Below are 23,625 nucleotides of genomic sequence, written 5' to 3' on the forward strand. Positions count from 1 at the left end.
CCTTGACCTGGGCTAGATGCCCACAGCTAAATGCAGCTTCAACCATGAACCCTCAGACCTCCAAAGAGCAGCCCAACCATTTGTTATCTGGCCTGCAAATAAGCAACCCCAAAAATAATGATCTCCAAAGCTCCAAACTTCAAAGGACAAGGTTTTTTTCTTTCTATTCATCCTCCTTCTCTACAGACCAGTCCTACCTTTCAGGTCTTTTCATTTTTTTCCTTTCACCATTCCCTTCTTTTCTTCAGGCTTCTCTACTCTTGACAGGCCTGCCCTGCCCTGTCCAGGTGGCCAGTTGTCATCCTTCACCTCTTGGTCTCCCTCAATTTCCTCTCCTCCCAGGTTTTTACCCTCCTGCAGTCTCTTTACTTCTTTCCTTCCAGGCCTTTCCCTCTTTTCTCTCCCCTTGTGTTGCTCTGAACATGCAGCCTATGTATAGGCTGTACCCTTCCCCCACTGCAGTATGTTTCCTGCATAACAGTTTTCAATCATCACTTCCCAAATGTCCATGCCCAATCACTTCATGGCAGCTCACAATGTGGGGCTTGACAACCTATCTCCTTCAGCAGCATTTGCTGCTCCCTTCAGCTGCATGCACCCGCCTCTCCTGTGGTCCAGACCAGGAGGCCATGATGACTATCTGTTCCCATGGATGATAGGGTCACTGCTGGTTATTAAGTGTATCATGGTGATCTAGGAGAAATTGAAATTGGACAAATTTGTGATATTACAAACTCATGATATAACTAACCCATTGTGACCTCACCAACACTGTGACATCACAAACACATTGTAACATCACATTGCTGTTTTGACACCAGGATCACATTGTGACATCCCAAACCTATTATGACCTCTTATAACCTTTGAAAAAAATACATAGTTTTGTGACATCACAGTCCCTTTGTGTACCCAAATCCCCACCATGAAATATTGACAATTGAGAATCAAACATGACATTTTAACATCAAAAAGTTTGTGAGATCATCACAATTGTGACATCACATTGTAGTTTTGACACCATCTGCTCATTCTGAAATCACAAAAGTAAAATAATATGATAGAATTATAACATGACATTGTCATTGTGACATCATAGACACATTATGAATGCCTTTTCTGTGATTTCATTGCATTTCAAATGTGGCCTGTAGGTTGATATCATAAACAAATCTTGAATTCATAACCATTGTGACATCACAACCCCTTTGTACATCACATTGTCATTGTGATATCACTAACCTACCATGACATCACAAACCTATCCTGTCATCATAAATGTTGTGACATGCTGCAATTTTTTTAAGCCTTTTTGTCCTCATGATCTGTTGTGGACCTCATTAGATTTCACATATGACGTTTGATATCACAAATTCCCAGTGACATCATGACCATGGTAACATCACACTGCCAGATGTCATAACCATTGCGTCAAATTCTGACATCACAAACCTTTTTGGATTTCAATATATTTGTGACAACACATACTTTTGGAAAAACTACAGTCCTTCTGTGAACTCAGATACTCATTGTAAGTTAAAGACAATTGAGAAACATTATGTCATTTTGACATGCCCCACACATTGTGACATCACCAATCTTTTGTGACCTCATCACCAATGTGGCATCATCAACTAATTGTGACACCAAAATAATATTTTGACGTGACGCAGTGAGTTGACATTGCCATGGTGATATTAATGTCCCATTGTGTATTCACAAACCTAATATGGCCTCATAACATTTTTAAAAATTCATGCCCATTAGGACTTCAAGCTCCTTCTGTGAACTTGTATGCACATTGTGAAAAAGCAATTGAAATTGGACATGTGTTTAAGATATTACAAAATCATCATGACATCAAAAACCTATTGTGAACTCATCACAACTGTGTATCATGAAGCTATCATGGCCCCTAAGTACTTTTGAAAACACACATGACATTTGTGACATTTCAGTCCCTTTGTATACCCATATCCTCATTGTGAACACATGACAATTGTATTCATATATGCCATTGTAACATCACAAACCTTTGTTACCCCATCATCAGAGTGACACCATTATCTCCTTGCAACATCACCAATTTACAATGACCTCATATCATTATGACATTATATTATCATTGTGATGTCATAGATACCTTGTAAATGTCTATTCTATTTCATTCTCTTTCAAATGATGTGGCCTCTGGGTTGATATCAGAAAACCATTGTGATCTCATAAATGTATGGCATCACAATCACTTTGTGTTATCACAGTGCCATGGTGGTATCACTAACACACTGACATCACAAACTTGACCTGTCCTCATAAGTCTTGTGATGTTCTGCAATTGTGATGTCTTAGGCCCTTTATGAGTTCGTAATCTATTTTCAACCTTATAATATTTCAGTTATGATATGTGATATCAGAAATCCACTGTGACATCATTGTCATTGTGACATCATACTGACAGATATCATAAATATTGTGTCACACTGTGACATCACAATCCTCCTAGGACTTCATCACATTTGTGACAACACATGCCTTTGGAGATGGCACAGTCTGTTTTGGAACTCATATTCTCTGTGATTTCATGATAAATGAGATCCTTTATGCCATTTGGATATCACCAACCAACTGTGACATCATAGACCTACTCTGACCCCTTACCTGTAGGTCATCATCAATTAATTGTGTCATCAATACCTTTTGTGATGCCACAATGTGACACTATGATCATTACATCTGTCAGTGTGATGTCACAATGGTCATGATGTCACAGTGGATTTTTGGTATCTAATGTCATACATGAAATATGAGGTTGAAAACAAATTATGAGGGCAAAAAGTCTGATATCACAATGTCAGCATGTCACAAATGTTAGGAGGAGAGGAGAAGTTTGTGCTGTCACATTGGGCTAGTGACATCACAATGGCACTGTGATGGCACAAAGTGATTATGATGTCAAAATGGTTATTTAGGCACAAAAATGCGTTTCTGATAGCAACTCTCTTGCCACATATGAAATACAATGAAATCACAGAATAGGAATTCACAATGTGTCTATGATGTCAAAATGAGAATTGTTGTCATAATACGATTATGTCATTGAGTTTGATTATGTCACAATGAGGTGATGCGCTTGTAATGAAAATGTGATGTCATACTGTTGAGGATGTCACAAACACTTTTTGATGTTATAATGGCATGTCTGCTTTCCATTGTCATTAGTTAACAACAAGGATATGGGTACACAAAGGGACTGATGTTGAAAAGGGCATGTGATTTTCAAAGAAGCTAAGAGATCATAATAGGTTTGAGATGTCACAAGGGAATCATGTTGTCATAATGACAATCTTGTCACCATGGGTTTGTGATGTCGTGGTGGTGATGATGTCAACATGTGTTTGTGATGTCACAACGAATTTGTAATATCACAATCAAATTTCCAATTTCAATTGCTACTAGTTCACAAGGAGGATACTGTAATAATCAGCAGGGCCCCGATAATCTACAGGCTTAGATAACCAGTGTGGCCCCATCTCCTGGCCAGCTAGAGAGGATGAAGTATGCCACCAAAGACGGTGGGGCATTCTGTGGGAGGGGCTGGGGCATTAATCATCACGTGCTGAGCTGTGGAGAAGTAATTTGACTGTGGGCAGTTTGGGATTTGACAGTTGAAAACTGTTAGGCAGTTGGAGTGAAGAAGGGGTACAGACGTTATATAGGCTTCTGGTTCAGAGCAATAGAAGGAGAGAGAAAAAGGGAAAAGTCCTGTAAGGAAGGAAGTGGTTTGATAGCAGAAGGAGAAAGACCTGGGAGGAGGAGAAGTTGAGGGAGGGCAGGAGGTAAAGCATGGCAACTGACGACCCATTCAAAGCAGTTCAGGCCTGTGGAGAGTGAAGAGGCCTGAAGAGAAGAAGGAACTGGTAGAAGGGAGAAAGGGAAAGACCTCGAAGGAAGTATAGTTCTGTAGTGGAAAGACAAAAGAAAGGGTAAAAAAGGCTGGCCCTTTGATGTTTGGAGTTTTGGATTTCATAATTTTAGGGGTTGGTGGTTAGGAGAACATTTATGATATTAAATGTGTCTCTATGGATTCTCTTGAACTATAGAGGTCTTAATTTTTGGAGACCCCCATCGAGATAATCCATTTGGATGGCATCAGGCCTTGGCCTCAGGGAAAAATCCCCATAGGTGAGAGTGTCAGCACTCAGGGTTGAGAGTCTACCTCAAGTGTTTGTCTCCGGAGGAGAATCATGGACAAAAAGTCATTTAGTGTCCTCTAGGGGTGTGTGGGCAAGCTTGCCAGCCTGATTGGGGATCCCCTCTGGAGGTCATCTGTTGCTTCCTTGGGAAGCCATCTGGGAACTCCTTGAGAGGTCATGCAGGGCTTCTTTGGGAAGCCATCTGGAACCTCCTTGAGAGGTCATGTAGCCCATCCGTGGGAAGCCATCTGGAACCTCATCAAGAGTACATCTGCAACTTCCTTGAGAAGCCATCTGAGACCTACCCTGGAGGTCATCTGGAGCCTTCTCCTGGGGCCATCTTGGACTTTCTCCAGAGGTCATTTGGGGCTTCCTCAGGAGGTCATCTGAGACCTCTATAAAAGTAGTGATTGGGAAATAAGGGAAACCATGGACCTAAGTTTCTTTGGGCCTGGCTTACTTCACTTAATATAATTTTTTCCAAGTCTTTCCATTTCCTAACAAATGGGGCAAAGTCATTCTTTTTGGTGGAGGCATAGAATTCCATTGTGTATATATACTACATTTTCTTGATCCATTCATCTACTGAGGGGCATCTGGGTTGGGGCTTCCTTAAGAGGCAATCTAGGACCACCTCCTGAGGTCATCTGGAGCTTCTTTTGGAGGTCATCTCAGGTTACCTTGATAAGAAATATATGGCTGTCTTAGGACATCATCTGGAACTTCCTTGAGAAGCCATATAGGATGTCATCTGTGGCTTTCTCAAGAGGGTTATCTTGAACCTTCTCTGGAGTTCATATGTGGCCTCCTTGAGTGGCCATCTGGGAGCTACTGGTGAGGTAATCTCAGCCTCATTGAGAGGACATCTGGGACCTCCTTTGGAATTCATCTGACACTTCCTTGGGAAGCCATTTGGAACATCCATGAGAGGTCATCTAGGGCTTCCTAAGGAGGACATATGTGACATCCTCCAGAGGTCATCCGTGACCTCCTCAAGAGGCAATCTGGAATGTCCTCTCTGTCATCTGGGACCTCCTATAGAGGTCAACATTGAGAGGTTTGGGGCATGTGGGTTAAGTGTCTGTGGCTATTGTTCTGTGTGTGCATGCTGATAGTTCTGTGTCCTGTATGACCCTCTGTTTACTCCTTTTCTCAGGATGGGAGAACAAGGCCTAAATTTGTCATATCCCAAAAATATTCTCCCTCAGGGTTACAGAATCCCTCAGAAGAAGATGCACTGATGTACTCTTTCTCCTATTCTTTGCCATCAGCACCTCTAATGTTAAGTCCTCCCATGCGAAAATTGGTTACTTGTACCATCCTGAGGTGGTACAGTATGGTATGTTACCCTTATTACCCTTGAGACGGGAACATGGAGGAGATGGTGGGCAGGTCCCCTTTTTAATATATGATCCCTTTACAACTAGTGACCTGTATTACTGGAAACAGCAAAATCCATCCTTTTCAGACAAAACAACAACCAGGGCTCATTACTCATTAGAGACAGTAATTTTCACACACACACACAACTGGGATGAGTGCCAGCAAACTTTACAGATGATTTTCACCTGGTAGAAAAGGGAGTGAATACAGCTCAGTAACTTGAATGTGGTCCCTGGACCGGACAGTAGCTCCACTATTGAACCAGACCATTTGGATCAAGTCTTTCCCCAGATTTATCCAAGCTGAGACTAACAGCAATTGAGGTATGGAGGTGTTTACCAATTATTGCCAGGTTTGGTTAGCAGTGATACCGCAGAGGCTGGAAAGCCAGAAAGGTGAGTGAGATGGGAGAGTTCCCCAGTGAGTACCCTAATGTTTTTCTGAAACTTCTCCCAGAAGCCTATAGGACCTATAGGCCTATGGATCTTGAAGCCTTGGAGAATGAAAGAGCCCTAAATATGGCTTTTGTTAGTCAGCCCCATATCTTAGAAGAAAGCTTCAAAAGTTATAAAGTTTTGAGGGAAAGGTGTATTTTGAGTTGCAAGTGGTTGCTCAGTGGGTGTTTGACAACAGAGTTACCCTGGAAAAAAAAAGAGTAAGAAGGGACTTTGAGTTTTGGTAGGAGCACTAGAATAGGGATCAAGAAACCCTTGGCAAAGACAGTACAATTCATTTGCAAATGGCAGTAGGGAACCTCTAGGACTAGATCAATGTGCTTATTGCAAGAAAAATGGACATTGGAAAAAGGAATGTCCAAGGGGGAGAAAGATTGAAAATGACAGGTTATGTAATCCCATTAACACCTGGAAAATGTGATTGTATCTCTGGAGAAACATGCAAAGGAGCTTGAGGCTCTGAATTCCAACTGTGTTCAATTTAAAAACAGCCCTATAAAATTAAGAAGAAATGTGGCAAAGAAAAAATTCACACACTTGTATCTCAAAACACAGTTTATAAAATATTGAATCTCCAATATGTGCTAAACAAAACCGACTAAGAGGTTAAAAGCAAATAGAAGAGTACACTGGAGAAACCAGAGAATTATTGACGTGAAGAAAAGCTTTGAAGATATAAATTACGAACTTGTGAGAGTCAAAAATGAGAAGAAAATCCTCAAAAGGAACCTAGAAAACAGTCAGAATTAAATGAAATTCAAGTACATTAGCCTGGGTGAGCATGAGGCAAGTTAGGGGACCACAGTTCAGAGGCCAACAGAAGCACAAGACAGCAATGCTACCATCCTTGCTAACCACAAGTGAGGCCAAGAAGAGATACTGATGCTTCATTAAGAAATAGTGGACATAATAAAAGAGCTGGACCTGATATAAGAATGTATTAGGCTGAAGTACATGTTGATTATAAGCTTTGAAGAGTGTCACCAGATATTCAAAACAACAGAGAAAGAAGATAAGAATAGTTACAGAGAAAGACGAGGAAGTGCTATGTCATAGAAGATGAGGCCAAGAAAAGTGAACAGGAAATATCAGGCTCAAGAAAGAGATTGTTACTCTTCAGTAAGAGTTAAAGGACCACATGGTCTGATAAAGAATGCCGGGGAAAGGAAAAGAGCATTGGGAAGAAAAACAGAAGCGCTAAACAAACAGTTGAAAGATCTGTCACAAAAATACAGTGAAATGGAAAACTAAAAAGAGAAACTACTAGAGTAAAAAGCCAAAAAGACTGCTGAGATCTTCACCATAAATGTAATGCAGAAATATCATGTCCCAATGGAACAGGTGGAGGTGGGAAAATTTACCTCTCAATAGCACCTTGGTGAACTTAAGGAAGGAGCTGAAGAGCAAGCAAAGGGGTTGTGAGAAGGAACAGCAGTTGGCCAGTCAAAGGAACTCTCATGTGACCCTGCCAAAACATTTGCAGGTTAAGGAGCACATTGAGAAGGAGAGTGGGATCATGAAAGCAAGTTTGAGAGAAAAGGAGGAGAATAAAATGGAAGAAGTATCCAAGGTTCAGAGTACTATACAGGAGTTAAAGAAACTAGAGACCCTAAGATACAGAGAAACATCTGAGCTGGTTAGGTAGCTTGGGAGACCACTCTAAAACCAACGGGGTCTCTAGAGCTACTAGTTCTTAAGATTAAAGGAAGAAGCAAAAACAGTGGTAATAAGTGTGCAAATTTTGAAACTAAACTTGGGAAAAACGCATAGAGGCTTAAGCTGTCAGTTTATATGTAGATATTTGCACCAAGGTAAATTGCCCGAGGCTACTGCCTAAGACTGTTCTGAAAACCAGTGGGGCCTCAGCCTGACAATCCTTTGTAATGTGTGTAGGTAATTTCCAACAGGTAAAAGCTGAAAAGCTGGAACATATGGAAAGAATTCATATGTGAGGAACCTCAGATGGTGAATTGGGCAAGTGGACTTCACAGAGGTAAAGCCTGGAAAGTATGGGTATTGGTATCTATTATAATAGTGGACACTTTCAGGCTGAGCTGAGGCATGTAATAATTCCTTGATTTGCCTTACCCTTACTTGTGGGGTCCGAAGTTGGCACTGCATTCATGGCCTAAGTTCTCAATTATTAACTAATGCCCTAGGAATAAATTGGAAGTTACAATCCATATATAGACCTCAGAATTCAAGGCACTAGAAAGAATGAGTATGACCTTAAAGGAAACTTTAACTAAATTAAATACAGAGACTGGCCATGGCTACGTAAGTCTCCTTCACTTTGCTCTTCTTCAAGCAAGATGTAGCCATTATGTTAAAGAATTTAATCCCTTTGAAATACTTTAGGATAGACCACCCGCTTTGTTCCCTAATCTTGTGAAGGCTATATTAACAGAAATGTCTAACTACAAATTGCTGGCTTTACAACATATTCTTTTATGTACCTATCCTTTGGTAACCAAGGCCCACTTGCCGCCTAAGAAAAATTCCACCTGACAAGGAGGGGCCAAGATGGCAATGGAACAGCAGGGAAACACCACAGCTCTCTCCAACCAAAAACAGTGTTTGGCTTTCAATGCTCTGTTTCACCAAGTGACACCCTCCCCCCCCAAAAAATGCAATTGCTCAGAGAGATATAGGAAGTGATAAAAGAAAAGGGAAAAAACTACACAGACAGTAAAGTGGGAAGACCCTTCCCCCACCCATTGTTGGTGATGGGGCTCTGTGCTGAGCAGCTTAAGTTGTGGGGATTCATGCCAGGCTGCTTAAGTATCCTGGCTCTGGACCCTCCAAAGACCACACACAGGCAAGCATTCCAAGGCTCCCAGAAGACTCCCAAGGTACAGTGCCAACCCAGAGAATACAAACAGAAATCTCTAATGCAGAGCCCGCATGAAGACTTCCTTCAGTGGCCCTGGCACGGCGCCTCTGTCTGGTTGGTGCAAGCAGCCCAATGCAGTCTGGAACAGCAGCAGCTTTCAGCAGTGGTGAATGACCCTAGACTCACACTGTGGTACTTCTGTCCTGCTGGTGTAAACAGCCTAGCCTAACCTGGAGCAGCAGCAGCAGCAACTGGCAGTGGCAGCAAACCACCAAGACTCCGGGCACGATGCCTCTTGGCACTAGCCCACAGTAACAGCCCAGACCAGCCCAGGGCGGCAGCGGTGGCTAAGGTGGCGACAGCTGCAGTGAACAACTCCAGACCCCTGGTGGTTTGTGCCTCTCCATACTGACCCACATAAGCGGCCCAGCCAAGCCAGAGGCAGAGCAGTGTCTAACACCTGACTCGTGGTGGAGTGTCTGGCTTGCATATGTGGCCCAGCTGATCCTGGGGCAGTGGCAGCAGCTCAAGCAGTGCATCAGTTGTGGCAGCAGCAGTGGCATCGACAGCGGCTGTGAACAACTACAGACGTGCAGTGGGGTGCAGCATCTCTCCATACTGGCTTGCATAAGCAGCTCAGCCCAGCCCATGCTGGCAAAGGTGGTGAACAGCCACAGAATTGAGGCAGGGTGTGGTGCTGAACTACCCCAGAAAATCCTCATGAACATTCTTGCCTGGGATGGCTTTAAAGCTGAATACTCAGATGTGAGCCTCCTGAGTAGCTAGAATTACAGGCATTCCCACCAGCAGGGTCTTATTCTTGCAAACTCCCTAACTTTTTCTCAAATAGATCATTTGTTAGTTCATACAAGGAATTTAAGCAAATACAAGAGGATCGACATAGTACCCTGTATTCTATCTGACCATACTGGAATCAAACTGGTTCTCAATAACAAGGCATAAAGTAGATAAAACTTAAACATATGGAAATTAAACAACATTCTTGGAACGATACATGGGTTACAGAAGAAATTAAAGAAAAAATTTAAAAGTTCCTACAATTCAATGAAAATGAAAATACATCAGAAAGAAACCTATGGGACCCAGTGAAAGGAGTCCTGAGGGGCAAATTTATTGCTCTCAGCATGCATATCAAGATCAATAGAAAGCCTACGGATTGGGAGAAGAACTTCACTAGCCATACAATGGACAAGGGTCTCACATTTAAAATATACTTGGAACTCAAAAAATTAAATCCCCCAATAACAAATCCTCAAAGAAACAACTGCCCAATAAATAAGTGAGCTAAAGACTTAAACAGAAACTTCTCTGAAGAGGAAAGATGGATGGCCAATAGACACATGAAGAAATGCTCAACCTCCCTAGCTATAAAAGAAATGCAAATCAAAACTACATTGAGATACCACCTCACCCCAGTTAGAATGGCTAAAATCAAGAAGTATAATAATAACAGATGCTGGAGGGGATGTGGACAGAAGGAAACCTTACTTCATTGTTGGTGGGAGTGTAAACTTGTTCAACCAGTTTGGAAGGTAGTATGGAGGTTCCTCAAAAGACTCCACATAGAGCTCCCCTATGACCCAGCAATCCCAATTCTGGGTGTTTACCCAAATGATCACAAACAAGACCACACTAAAGCTACCAGCACAACTATGATTATTGCAGCATTATTTACCATAGCTTAGATATGGAACCAACCCAGATGCCCCTCAGTAGATGAATGGATCAAGAAAATGTGGTATATATACACAATGGAAGTCTATGCTCCATCAGAAAGAATGACATTGCTCCATTTGTTAGGAAATGGAAACACTTGGAAAAAATTATGTTAGTGAATTAAGCCAGGCCCAAAGAAACATAGGTCCCATGGTTTCCCTTATTTGCAATATCTAGTATATGTCTGAGTCAAGCAGAAAAGGTCAGATAAGGTGATGTTAGGGAAATGAACCCTAAGATATGTATACAAATGTTTTTTTTTCTTTCATGCGATTGTTTCTAACACATTTATAAGAATATTTCTTTGTTGCTTTGTATGTCCCTCCCCCACAGTATAACCCCTGCTTTTACTGTATTTGATGTCGGTATAATTTGTGGAGGGGAAGGGGAAAAACAAATTATTTAAGTAAGGATACAGGTGGACCCATTGCAACAATGAGATATACAAGTCGTTATGTCGAAAACTAACTTTACAACTTTGGTGGGGGAAGAGGGGGAGCAGGGGGGATTGGGTGGGGGTGCAGGGGGAGGATGGTAAGGGATGTGAAGGGGAAACAAAGGAGGAGGCTACAATGCTTGATAAGAAATGTACTCATCATCTTGCCCATGTAATTGTAACCCCTCAGTACAGTATTTTCACAATAAAAATAAATTAAAAAATTAAAAAAAGAAAACATAGACCAAGTAAACAATGTTATGATGCAACTAAAACTGCTAGAGGAACAAGAAAAATTGAACCTAAAGTTGCTAGACAGAAAAAGATACTGAAATAAGAGCTGAAATTAATGAGATACAAAGAAAATTATTAATAAAATTAATAAAACAAAAAGCTGTTTAAAAAAGTCTCAATAAAGCTGACAGACCACTGGCAAGAGTAATGAACAAAACAGAGGAGACCCAAATCAATAATATCAGGGATACCACAGGAAAAATTACAACAATCATCCACTCAAAGCACTAGCTTTGAGCATAAAAGCTTAGGGACTGTGTCTAGACTCTTACTCAAGACCCAGGAATGGCACCAAATAAAGATAGAATATTTTTACTGCAACTATATAATGATAGCACTGCAAATACCTCATCATAGAGCAAGCCAGGAGTCTGTTGCTGACAGCTGCCATCTAACCTGACTTAGCCAGAGGTAAATGGCTCCACAGAACCAGATGCCACTGGCTCATTAACCCCTGTCATCCAAGATACGTGGGGACTGAGATCTGACCCTGATGGGTTTAAAATCCAGCCCTGGCAGGAAGTCAGCAAAACTCTGAGCTGTGGCTCAAAGTGGTAGAGCTCTAGCCTTGAGCAAAAGATCGTAGGACAGTACCCCCAAACTTTCAATACAATCCCTGTGGCTGACTCCACCTCCTCCAAAATAACCCCACCCCTCAAAATCATTAGATGTGAACTTTGTATGGTTTGTGATGTGATTCTGAAAGAATGGTGATACTGATGAAAGCACTCTAATTCTAATGACAGTGTGTGGGATACAGCTATTTGATGAGTCCTTTATGATGTATTGTGTGTTGAGTCCTTTACACGGTGCATTTTTTTCATCTGGTTCTTATAAGAGTTCCACAAGTAAGATGATTGTGCAGATGAGAAATTTGAGGCTCAGATATATCCCCATATCAAGGCCAAAATTATGTATTTCCTAACTCTAGTGTGTTGTCTCCTACAGACAATTGTTTGGGTTTATTTTTCTCAGTCATGAACTTTGAACTCAGGGCCTAGCCACTGACCCTTCCCTGTTGGGCTCATCGCTAGCTCCCTATCACGTGGAGCCAAGAACCCCCTTGCAACAGAGTGTTACAGTCTAGGATCTGCAGCTTAGGTCTGTCATCCTGCCTACTGAGGAAGCTGAGACCTGACGATCTGGGTTCCAAACTATCCCAGACACAAAAGGTCCTAAGAGACTACTATCTCCTATTCACCACTTAGAAACACGAAATGGAAGCTGGGCGCCAGTGATTTGCACCTGTCATCCTAGCTACTCAGGAGCCTGAGAGCTGATGATCACAGCCCAAAACCAGGCTGGGCAGGAAATTCCTTGAAAGGTTTCTCTCCACTGAACTACCAAAAACCTGCAGGGGTGCTGTAGCTCAAGTGATAGATCACTTGGCTTTAGCTGAAGAGCTCAAGGACAGCACCCAGGCCTAGACATCAATTACTCCAACTTCCAAGAGAAGAAAGAAATAAACATGAATTTGAGGGCTGGGAATGTGTCTTAGGGGTAGAGTGCTTTGCATTTATGAATCCCTGGGTTTGATTCCTTAGTACCACATCACTAGAAAAAAGTCTGAAGTGCCTGTGTGGCTTAAGTGGTAGAGTGCTATCCTTGTACTGGAGAAACTCAGGTACAGTGTTCAGGTCTTGATTTCAAGCTCCAGGACAAGTGTATGCACACACACACACACACACACACACACACACACACACACACACACACACAGATACCAGAAGTGAAGCTGTGAAACCAACTGTTAAAGCACTGAGCTCCAGTTCTGAGCTCATGGTCAGCACCCAGGCCCTGTGTTCAACCCTGAAACCTAGCCACCCAGAGCCTAACTAGGAGAGGTCAAAGGTTTCAAAACCTGATGAGCTTCACCAGCCCTAAATGACAGGAAGCATTGTGATATTAAACATGTGCTTAGATTTAGCAAGCTTCCAGAAAACTAGGAATACACCATTGCAAATAATGAAGCATTTTATTAGGTTCAGCTCCCCTGTTGTCTACCAGAAGGACGCTTGAATTAATTGTAGCAGGTTATTTCAGCACTGGAACATAGTCTAACAAAAACACAGGATGAGTGCAGGGAACTTGGCCTGCCATGGGAGGTGGCACAAATGAAGGCTTCCTGTGAAAACAGCACTGGGGAGAAGAGATGGCTTGGGGTACAAAGAGGCCTTTTTCTCCTGGCCTTCAGAGCCCGACCACACTCCTCCTCACTAATTGGCCTTGATGGAGTTGCATGTTACACAACTGTACAAGAGTGAGGCCTTTTGTCTGCCTGTTCCAACAATGAGGCAGAGTTCCTTCAGCAGTCCCTGGTGCCAAGAAAACCTCAGGCTACAATGGGAACAGGGAGGGGAGCCCTGGAACATGCACTAACTTGAAAGCACTGTCTCTGCTATGAAATCATTCTATTCAAAGCAAATTTCCTAGCTGGGTGCCTTTCATCTTAGGGCCTCTGGACCTTCACAGATAAAAATACATCCATACATACATGGGGAGACATGGAGTCACTTGATTTTTTTGTTTGTTTCTTTTTAGGCAGGTCCGGGGGTTGTATTAGGAGCCTAGGCACTGTGCCTGAGCTCCTTTTGCTCAAGGGTAGAGCTCTGCCCTTGAGCCACAGCTCCATTCATGGAGATTTTTTATTCCTTTGATAACTTCGAATAAGAGTGCTGTGGACTTCCTGTCCAGGCTGAATTCAAACTGGCATTCTCTACCTCACAGATTCCTGAAGAGGTAGGATTAAAGGCAGGAGTAAATAACACCTGGCTTTCGTTTATTCTTGTTCTTTTTTTCATTGTGACAAACTGAAATCTTCACAGTGTCATGCTAATGGTTTGCATTTCGAAGTAAACTACCCAGGCCTGGAATTTGATTGCCAGGACTGCCACCTACAAATGGAGGGAGATCTTGAGAAAATCTTTCCTATTCATGTGAACGCTTAATGGATTGTTATAAAAGTAACAAATAAATTTGCAATTAGTTCATGATTCTCTTATAGAATGCCACACGAAAAATATTTTATTATGTCTTCCATTCTAGCTCCTTTGTATGATTCTCCCAATTAAAAAATACTGACTGCTTTTACATTAATGCTATTTCATTAAATGGAGGCATAATTTAATAATAATTCATAAAATGTATAATTTAATATCCTCACATTTTCTCTCTCATATATATTGCAAACTATACATCTATCTATCTATCTATCTATCTATCTATCTATCTATCTATCTATCTATCTATCTATCTATCTATCTATCTCTCACTCTCTCTCTCTGTCTGTCTATATATCTATATCCACATCTTTATCTATATCTATCAGCCATTACTATGGCTTGTTCCACAGAACTGGCTGGCAGCTCAGTTTGCCAAAGGCTTTTGTAGTACAACTGACCCTTTCATGAATTGGGCATTGTGAGCTGTGAATTAAAACCTCAGCATTACCAGAAGTTTATATGTGGAGTCAGAAGACAATTTTGACACATGTTTTTCCTTCTCTGTGAAAGTCCTGGGTCTCAGTATGATCTATAATCCTTATGCAAATACATCCATGTGATAAAATGTAATAAATGAAATAAATATTATATATGTAATAATACTAAATAAAATAAAAAACAAGGGTAATAAATATCATATGGAATAAACCCATGTACGTAAATAGATCTCATATACGAATATTTTTTTTTCAGTGCTGGGGCTTGAATTCGGGCCCTGGAAACTGGGCTGAAATTCTTGTCTTCAACGACGGTAAGCTTACTCTTCCCAACAGTGCCACAGAGTTACCCAGACCTTGAGTTCAAATCCCAGGCCTGCAAGAAAAATGGTGCAAATTCCAAGCCAGAGCCTTGATATTTTTGGACAGGACTGGGGCTTGAACTCAGCTTGTGACAACTCTGCGTCAGCTTCGATCATCCTAGGCTGGGGTGCAGACTCAGGACACACAGCCCATCCTGAGATCCTACGACCAGAGTTCAAATCTTTGGACTGGCAAAAAAGGAGAAGTGCTGGGAAAGAAGCTCAGTAATAGAGTGATTGCCTTGCATGCATAAAGCCCAGGGTTCGATTCCTCAACACCACATAAGTAGAAAAAAGCCAGAAGTAGCGCTATGGCATAAGTGGTAGAGTGATAGCCTTGACCTGAAGAGTTGAGGTACAACACCAGAGCCAGAGTTCTGGCCCCTAAACCGAAAAAAAAAGAAAAAAATGCAGAGGGGGAAAAAAAGGAGAAGTACAAAACTGGGAAGTTCCAGAAGGTGGAATTACATTGTTTTATCCTTTGCATTGCAACCATCCTGGGTCTAAATGACAGGGCCCAGATAGTGTACATGACCTTGCACTGCTGAAGTTTGGTGGGCTATCAGGGAAGCCATAGCCCAAACCAACAACCTAGGCCTGGGGTGCGAATCCCAGGACTGCCACCTATGAATGGAAGGAGATCCTAAGAAACACATTCCGATATACATCCATACGAATGGAATGTTGTAAAGTAATAATTACATTAGTAGTTAGTTTATGATTATATTATAAAATTATACACAATAATTATAGTACATTGACTAATTTTCAATTAATACTTTTTTATGTATTTAACCGTAATATTTAAATAAATGAAGGAATAACTTATCAATAATTGGTAGTAATATAGTATATAAAATTAGATAATATACAGACATCCGTGTCTTGTTTTATACATATATATATGTGCTTACATACATATATATATATGTAACAATCTACATATGTATTTCTACATTTGTCATTCCTGGGCTCAGTGGTAGAGGGTTTGCCTCATATATATGAAGCCTTGGGTTCAATTCTACACTATCACATGCACAGAAAAATCTGGAAGTCTCATGGCTGCTTGTTTTAAAACAAATACACATTAAAACTTTTAAAATCATATGGAATTTATTCTTAATGCAAGAATTACAATCACAATTCACCACACAACAGAGCACCCAAAATTATGCAAGAAACACTATTTTCCCCCAAATCCCAATATCTCCAAAGACTTGAATTGTTGGGGACGTTAACACACCACTTTCCCCACTAGATAGATAAACTCAGAAAAACTCAACAGAGAAAATGGAGATCTAAAAAACTGCATAGATCAACTAGATTTAACAGACATCTATGGAATATTCCACCCAGCAGCATCAGAATATACGTTTTTCTCAGCAGCACAAGGAATATTTTCCAAAATAGACCACACTTTAGACCACAAAGCAAACTTGTCCAAATTCAGAAACATTGAAGTTATACCTTGCATTCTGTCACACCACAAGGGAATAAAATTAGAACTCAACACCAAAAGCCACCAAAGAAAATCCTGTAACACATGGAGGCTGAACAACACACTGCTGATTCACGAGTGGGTCATGGAAGAGATGAGAAAGGAAATTCAAATGTTCATGATATTCAACAACAATGAACATGCAAATTACCAGCTTCTCTGGGTCACAGCAAAGGCAATACTCAGGGGCAAGTTTATAGCTCTGAGTTCCTACATCAACAAATTGGAGAGATCTGAAACCAACAATTTAATGAGACATCTGAGCTTTCTTGAAAAAGAGGAGCAAGATAAACCCCAATCCAGTAGATGGAAAGAAATAATTAAAATTAAATCAGAATTAAATGACTTAGAATCCAAAAAATATAGAAAGAATCAACAAACCAAAGAGTTGATTCTTCAAAAAAATTAATAAAATTGACAGACCCTTAGCAAATCTTATCAGAAAAAGAAAAGAACGCACCCAAATAAATAAACGCAGAGATAAGAATGGAAACATCACCACAGAAACAACCAAGATACAGAACATTATAAGGGAATACTTCTCAAAAATTTATGCTAATAAGTTTGAAAACTTGGCAGAAATGGGACTTTTCCTAGCAAATACTGACATGCCAAAAATGAACCAAGATGAGTTAAACCATTTTAACAGGCCCATATCAAGGATTGATATAGAAACAGCCATAAGAGACTTCGCATCTAAGAAAAGCCCAGGACCAGATGGTTTTTTAGTGGAATTCTACAAGGCCTTCAAAACAGAGCCGACACCAATATTTCTCCAACTCTTAAATAAAATTGAAAGACAAAGTTCACTACTGAACTCATTCTATGAAGCTATGATAACCCTCATCCAAAAACCAGGCAGGGACTCATGAAAGAGAGAGGACTGTAGACCCATTACTTTGATGAACATTGATGCAAAACTTCTCAACAAAATTTTGGCCAGTCGTCTTAAACAACACATCCAGAAAATCATACACCACGATCAAACAGGATTCATTTCAGGGATGCAAAGCTGGGTCAATATTCGCAAATCAATTAATATAATTCATCACATAAGCAAGAGCAAGGATAAGAACCACATGATTATCTCAATATATGCAAAAAAAAAGCATTTGACAAGATCCAACACCCCTTTATGATGAAGGTTCTGGAAAAATTAGGAATCCATGGAACATTCCTCAATACAATAATGGCTATATATGACAAACCTACAGCCAGCATTATACTTAATGGTGAAAAACTAAAGTCATTTCCTCTTAACTCAGGAACAAGACAAGGATGTCCACTATTACCACTTCTCTTCAATCTAGTATTAGAATTCTTATCTACAGCAATAAGACAAGATGCAAACATAAAGGTGATCCAAATAGAGAAAAAAGAATTAAAACTCTTCCTCTTTGCAGATGACATGATCTTGTATTTAAAGAATCCCATAGACTCCACTCCCAAATTACTCAAGTTGATTTAAAACTTTGGCAAAGTAGCAGGGTAAAAAATTAACCCCCAAAAATCAATGGTTTTTCTGTATGCCAACAATGAGTACAGTGTTGCTGAAATTAGGAAAGCAACTCCATTTGTAATAGCCCCACAAAAAAATAAAATACCTAGGAATTAACTTAACCAAAGAAGTGAAGGACCTCAATGATGAAAACTTTAAAAACGAAAAAGGAAATCAAAACAGAACTTAGAAGTGGCAAAAAACTCCCATGCTCCTGGATTGGAAAGATCAACATCGTGAAAATGGCAATACTTCCCAAGGCTATCTACAAATTCACTGCAACACCTATCGAAATTCCCATCTCATTCTTCAAAGAAATAGAAGAAGCAATCCAAAAAGTTATATGGAACAATAAAAGAACCCGAATAGCTAAAACTATCCTCAACAGAAAGAACAGTGCTGGAGGAATATCAATTTCAAACTCGACTATAAAGCCATAGTAATCAAAACAGCTTGCTACTGGCACAAGAACAGACCTCAGAAGCAATGAAATAGAATTGAAAACCCAGAAATGAACCTACAGACCTATAGCCATTTAATCTTCAATAAAGGGGCTAAAAAAATAGAATGGAAGAAAGACAGCCTCTTCAGTAAATGGTGCTGGCTTGGTTAACTACTTGTAGAAAACTAAAGCTAGATGCTTATATATCACGCTGCATGAGAATCAACTCCAAATGGATCAAAGACATCAGAGTCAAAGCAGACACTGAAAACATTACAGGATGGAATAGGAGAAACCCTTTGTCTCCTTGGCACAGGCTGAAATTTTCTTAATAGAGACCCAGAAAGACAACAAATTAAAGAAAGGTTGGACAAAATGGGATTGCATGAAATTGTAGAGCTTCTGCATGGCAAAGGACATAGCTTGCAAGATCAATAGAAAGCCCACGGATTGGGGGAAGATCTTCACTAGCCATACAACAACGGACAAGGGTCTCATATTTAAAACATACCTGGAACTCAAAAAATTAAATCCCCCAACAACAAATCTTCAAAGAAACAATTGCCCAATAAATAAGTGGGCTAAATACTTAAAGAGAAACTTCTCTGAAGAGGAATGAAAAAGGGCCAATACATACTTTAAGAAATGCTCAACCTCCCTAGCCATAAAAGAAATGCAAATCAAAACAACATTGAGATACCACCTCGTCCCAGGTAGAATGGCTATAATCAAGAACTCTAATAACAACAGATGCTGGAGGAGATGTGGACAGAAGTAAACCCTACTGCACTGTTGGTGGGAGTGTAAACTTGTTCAACCTCTTTGCAAAGGAGTATGGAGGTTCCTCAAAAGACTCCACATAGAGCTCACCTATGACCCAGCAATCCAACTTTTGGGCATTTACACAAATGTTCACAAACAAGACCACACTAAAGGTACCAGCACGATATGTTTATTGCAGCATTATCTACCATAGCTAAGATATGGAATCAACCCTGATGCCCCTCAGTAGATGAATGGATCAAGAAAATGCGACACACACACACACACACACACACACACACACACACACACACACACACAATAGAATTCTATGCCTCCATCATAAAGAATGACGTTGCCCCATTTGTTAGTACATGGAAAGACTTGGAAAAAATTATATTAAGTGAAGTAAGCCAGGCCCAAAGAAATATAGGTCCTATAGTTTTCCTTATTTCCAATAAATAGTATATGTCTGAATCAAGCAGAAAAGCTCAGATAAATTTATGTTAGGGAAATGAACCCTAAATATGTACTCAAATGCTGTTTTCTTTCATGCGATTGTTTCTAACACATTTATAAGATGATATCTTTGTTGCTTTGTATGTGCCTCCCCCATTGTATAACCCCTGCTTTCACTGTATTTGATGTTAGTATAATTTGTGGAGGGTAAGGGAAAAAACGAATCGTTTAAATAGGGATACAGGTGGAAATATTGCAACAATGAGATGTACAAGTCGTTATGTCGAAAACGAACTTTACAACTTTGGTTGTAAAGTTTGTGAGGGGTGATTGGAGGCTTGAATGGGGGGATAGGGGAAGGATGGGATGGGAAGGGGAAACAAAGGAGGATGCTACAATGCTTGATAAGAAATGTACTCATTATCTTGCCCATGTAATTGTAACCCCTTTGTACAGTATTTTCACAATAAAAACAAATAATAATCTAGAAAAAAAATAATTACAATCACCATTACTATGCCAAGAAGCTAGGCTTAACACCTTTATAACTTTTAAAAACATCCTAATTGTAGAACATCATTGAAAGCAAGTTACATTATATAAATAAACTTTTTAACCCTCTTTTGAAGGCCATTTTAATTTTAATTTTAACACATACAAGGGGCAGTTTTAGCAATACTAATCAGATCATCACATCACTCATTTTAACCATCATGTTTTCAGGGTCTATCTGCAGGGAAAAGGGACAGAACAAAGATGGGCAACTCAGCCCCTCCTATGGAATGTGCCTGCACCCAATCTGACTCTTTAAGGTTAGATGAACTGCGTTTGTGCCAGCTTGTCCTCTTTTACCATGTGTGGACTCCTCCCAGGGCCAGTCCCACCATCTATGAAGCACCCCCCCCTGGGTCGGTCCCACCACGCATGACCAGCTTAAATACACTTCTGCCTATTCAGCCTCACCCCTAAATATAGATCTTAGGTAGTCTTCTAAATTTTCCCTTTTTTGGGGGGTAGGGAGGTTTGAATAAAATACAGTTTTAGACAGACAGAACATGTCATATTTTGTAACAGTGCTAAATTGACCTTTCCATTTAAATTTTTAATATTTATCCTGAAATTTTAGCCAAGGGAACTAAATCCCAAACTGCCAAAGCATTTAAAAATATTAAAATTTAAAATAACAGATTTTCTAATTTTTACGTTAAACAATCCTCAAAAAGCCATTTAAAACAATGTGAAAGTTTTTTAAATTTTTAGTAATGTCTAAACCTCTTAACCTTTTACATTTTAAACTTAAATTCACCCAATTTTTACAGCATGTTGACAATTTTTATCTTGAACATGTTTACAAACACATAAAAAACACACAGATCTTAAAGCGTGCATAAATCAAAATCAGTTTTACATAGATTTTTTTCAAAGTTTTTTTAACAAAAATTTAAGACAGTATTTTTTTAAACTAAGTACCTTTGTTAAGCTTCATTTTCCCAGGGCTCGCTTGTTTAGCAAGGCAATTCATCAACGGATCTTTTGAATCCCACCTGTTGGAGAAGGGCTGGTTGAAGGGGTCACCTAAAACTAAACTGGCCTGAATTTTATCCAATTTTAGACAAGAGCACTTTACAAATTGTTACATTGTCAGGACTCGCTGAAAAATCCAAACCAGCTACAGAGCCTTCCACACTCTCTGCTCAGGCAGCCTCCACAAGGTGAAAATTCAGCCCAAGACCTGAAAGGATCCAGACTAGTCCAGCAACCTTACATACCTCACAGTGACACGAGCCTAGCAGGTCTGTGGTTGAGCCCAGCCAGAGGCTAGAACTTTTATTTCCTCAGAGATATTCAAATAAATAACAAAAATATAAATAAACACAAAAACCAAGAATCCACACTTAAAACAGGTACCAATTCTAAAGCAGAACTAGACAACAGCCAAAAGCTGAGTTGGGGACTAATGGGCCCTCAGTTCATTCCTACTAGAACTGCGCCATTCTCAATCAGCAAGCTGAATTCAGAATCTGCTGAGTGAGCTGGCCACCCTCACCCAGAATTTCCCCACCTCAAAAATAGAACAGAAACGACACCAAAGTAAACAAGACAGACAAGTGGCCACAAAGACAAAATCAGATCTCCATGAATTGGGCAACATCTTACCACCAGAGGATTTCTTTTTTTCTTTTTTTTTTTTAGATTCCTGCAAATGTTGATCTAGAGGCCTTCCAAGGTGGAGGAGAATTCTCAGTCATCTTGGGGCAAGGGAAAAAAGACCCTGGAAGCCATCCCCTCAGACTGACAGTCTCCCCCCCATACTCAGACCCTCTGGGCCAAGGCCCGAGGCTAAGATCTTGCTGGTGGAACTTGGTGGTCAGTGGCAGATTCATCTGGCTTAGAGTTCTCCCTGCACGCCCCTTTCAAAGTTATTGCTAGATCCTGCAGGTTCTCCCTTCCCCCACTGCCTCCTCTTCTAGAGAATAAGTCAACCTTTGATGTCATCCTAAAATTCCAAATGTATTAAAACGGGAGAGCGGCTGAGTTGAAAGGAGCGTCTGGCCACCCCATTCGGGGGGCTCCAGGATGCCCGCTGATCCGAAAATGAAAGTTAAATGAACAAGGAAAGGAAAGAAAGAGAGGTGCTGAATTAAAATGGCAACTACAAATGAGACAAAGAGAGCATGCATGTTGATCTCGAGCTCGAATCCACCCCTAAGCCACGGTTGTGGAGGCCAGACGAGTACCTGTCCCATAGTATGGCTGAGGCCGATGAGTCCCTACCCGGGAGGTGGATAATCTACCCTTAACCCAGAGTAGCAGAGGCCGGAGAAGTCATGGTCCAAAAGACGACAGAGTGAAGCGAGACTCCACTGGGGAAGGCTTCCCCAAGGGCCCAGGGAATTTCTTCAACTCGCCTGCTGGCTACCTTGTAGCACATCTACCACCGTTTCTTGCCAGCTCTAAAACCCTACTTGCAAATCAAACACATAACACGCAACATAAAGCAGCTGCACCCCCTCTTACCGGCTAGCTGGACGACTCGCTGATCAGGTATCTGTGTGGCTTATGGGGGGGCTATCCTGGACAAGCTCCCACATAAAGTGCTCAGATTTCGGACGCCCCCTCTCAGTCCACCAGAGACCATGATCAATGCAAACAGCAAAGAGTCATTTATTGCAAGCTGGAGCTTGGTCCTATGTGTACTTGGTAACTGGTGATGCTAAGAGGCCCCAAGCATAAAATTGACACAGCTTTTATAGTATCAAACAAACAAGTTTAGGGGGTTTCCACACAAGCAAGTTCACAAGTTCAGGGGGTTTATGTCCACCCTGATCACACTTCCCTTTTTCAGCTGGAACACCTGGGCAACTGTTCTGTTCTTTAAAGGTGGGCAGGGTTGGTGGCAACCTGCGGTTTTTCTGAGAACTATTTTTCTCTTTGGCAGCACAGCTCTCTTTGGTGGTTACTTTGAGGGCAGCACAGCTCAGGGGGCTTGATCTTAAAATGGAAATACTTTAGCTCTTCATTTAGGTCCTGAGTTCAAACACCAGGAATGGTGTATGCACACACACACACACACACACACACACACACACACACACACACACACACCACATGGAGGCACCTTTGCCAATAATATATCATTCCATTATGTTCAGCTCCCTAATTGTCTGCCAGAAGGACTCTTGAATTAATTGTAGCAGTTTGTTTCAACAAGGAAATATAGTCTTACAAAGACAGGATGAGTGCAGGGAACTTGGCCTGCCACAGAAGGTGGCACAAATGAAGGTTTCCTATCAAAACAGACCACTGGGGAGAGAGATAGCTTGGGGTACAAAC

At 40.8% G+C, this 23,625-nt stretch overlaps 1 long non-coding RNA gene across 2 annotated transcripts; it reads right to left on the reverse strand.

Annotated features, from left to right (window-relative positions):
* Window positions 1–545: 545 nt before the first annotated feature.
* Window positions 546–23,009, reverse strand: LOC122116440. 2 transcript variants are annotated; one of them, XR_006148970.1, is made up of 3 exons: window positions 22,810–23,009; window positions 21,262–21,335; window positions 546–693 (listed from the first exon to the last, which is right to left on the reverse strand). It is a non-coding gene; the product is annotated as an uncharacterized LOC122116440 (long non-coding RNA). The 2 variants fall into 2 exon arrangements; XR_006148971.1 differs by lacking the exon at window positions 546–693 and adding an exon at window positions 5,686–5,761.
* Between the last annotated feature and the right edge of the window lie 616 nt (window positions 23,010–23,625).

Source organism: Dipodomys spectabilis, unplaced genomic scaffold (assembly GCF_019054845.1).
Source record: "Dipodomys spectabilis isolate Male_0828 unplaced genomic scaffold, ASM1905484v1 ptg000134l, whole genome shotgun sequence".
Classification (NCBI taxonomy): Eukaryota; Metazoa; Chordata; class Mammalia; order Rodentia; family Heteromyidae; genus Dipodomys; species Dipodomys spectabilis.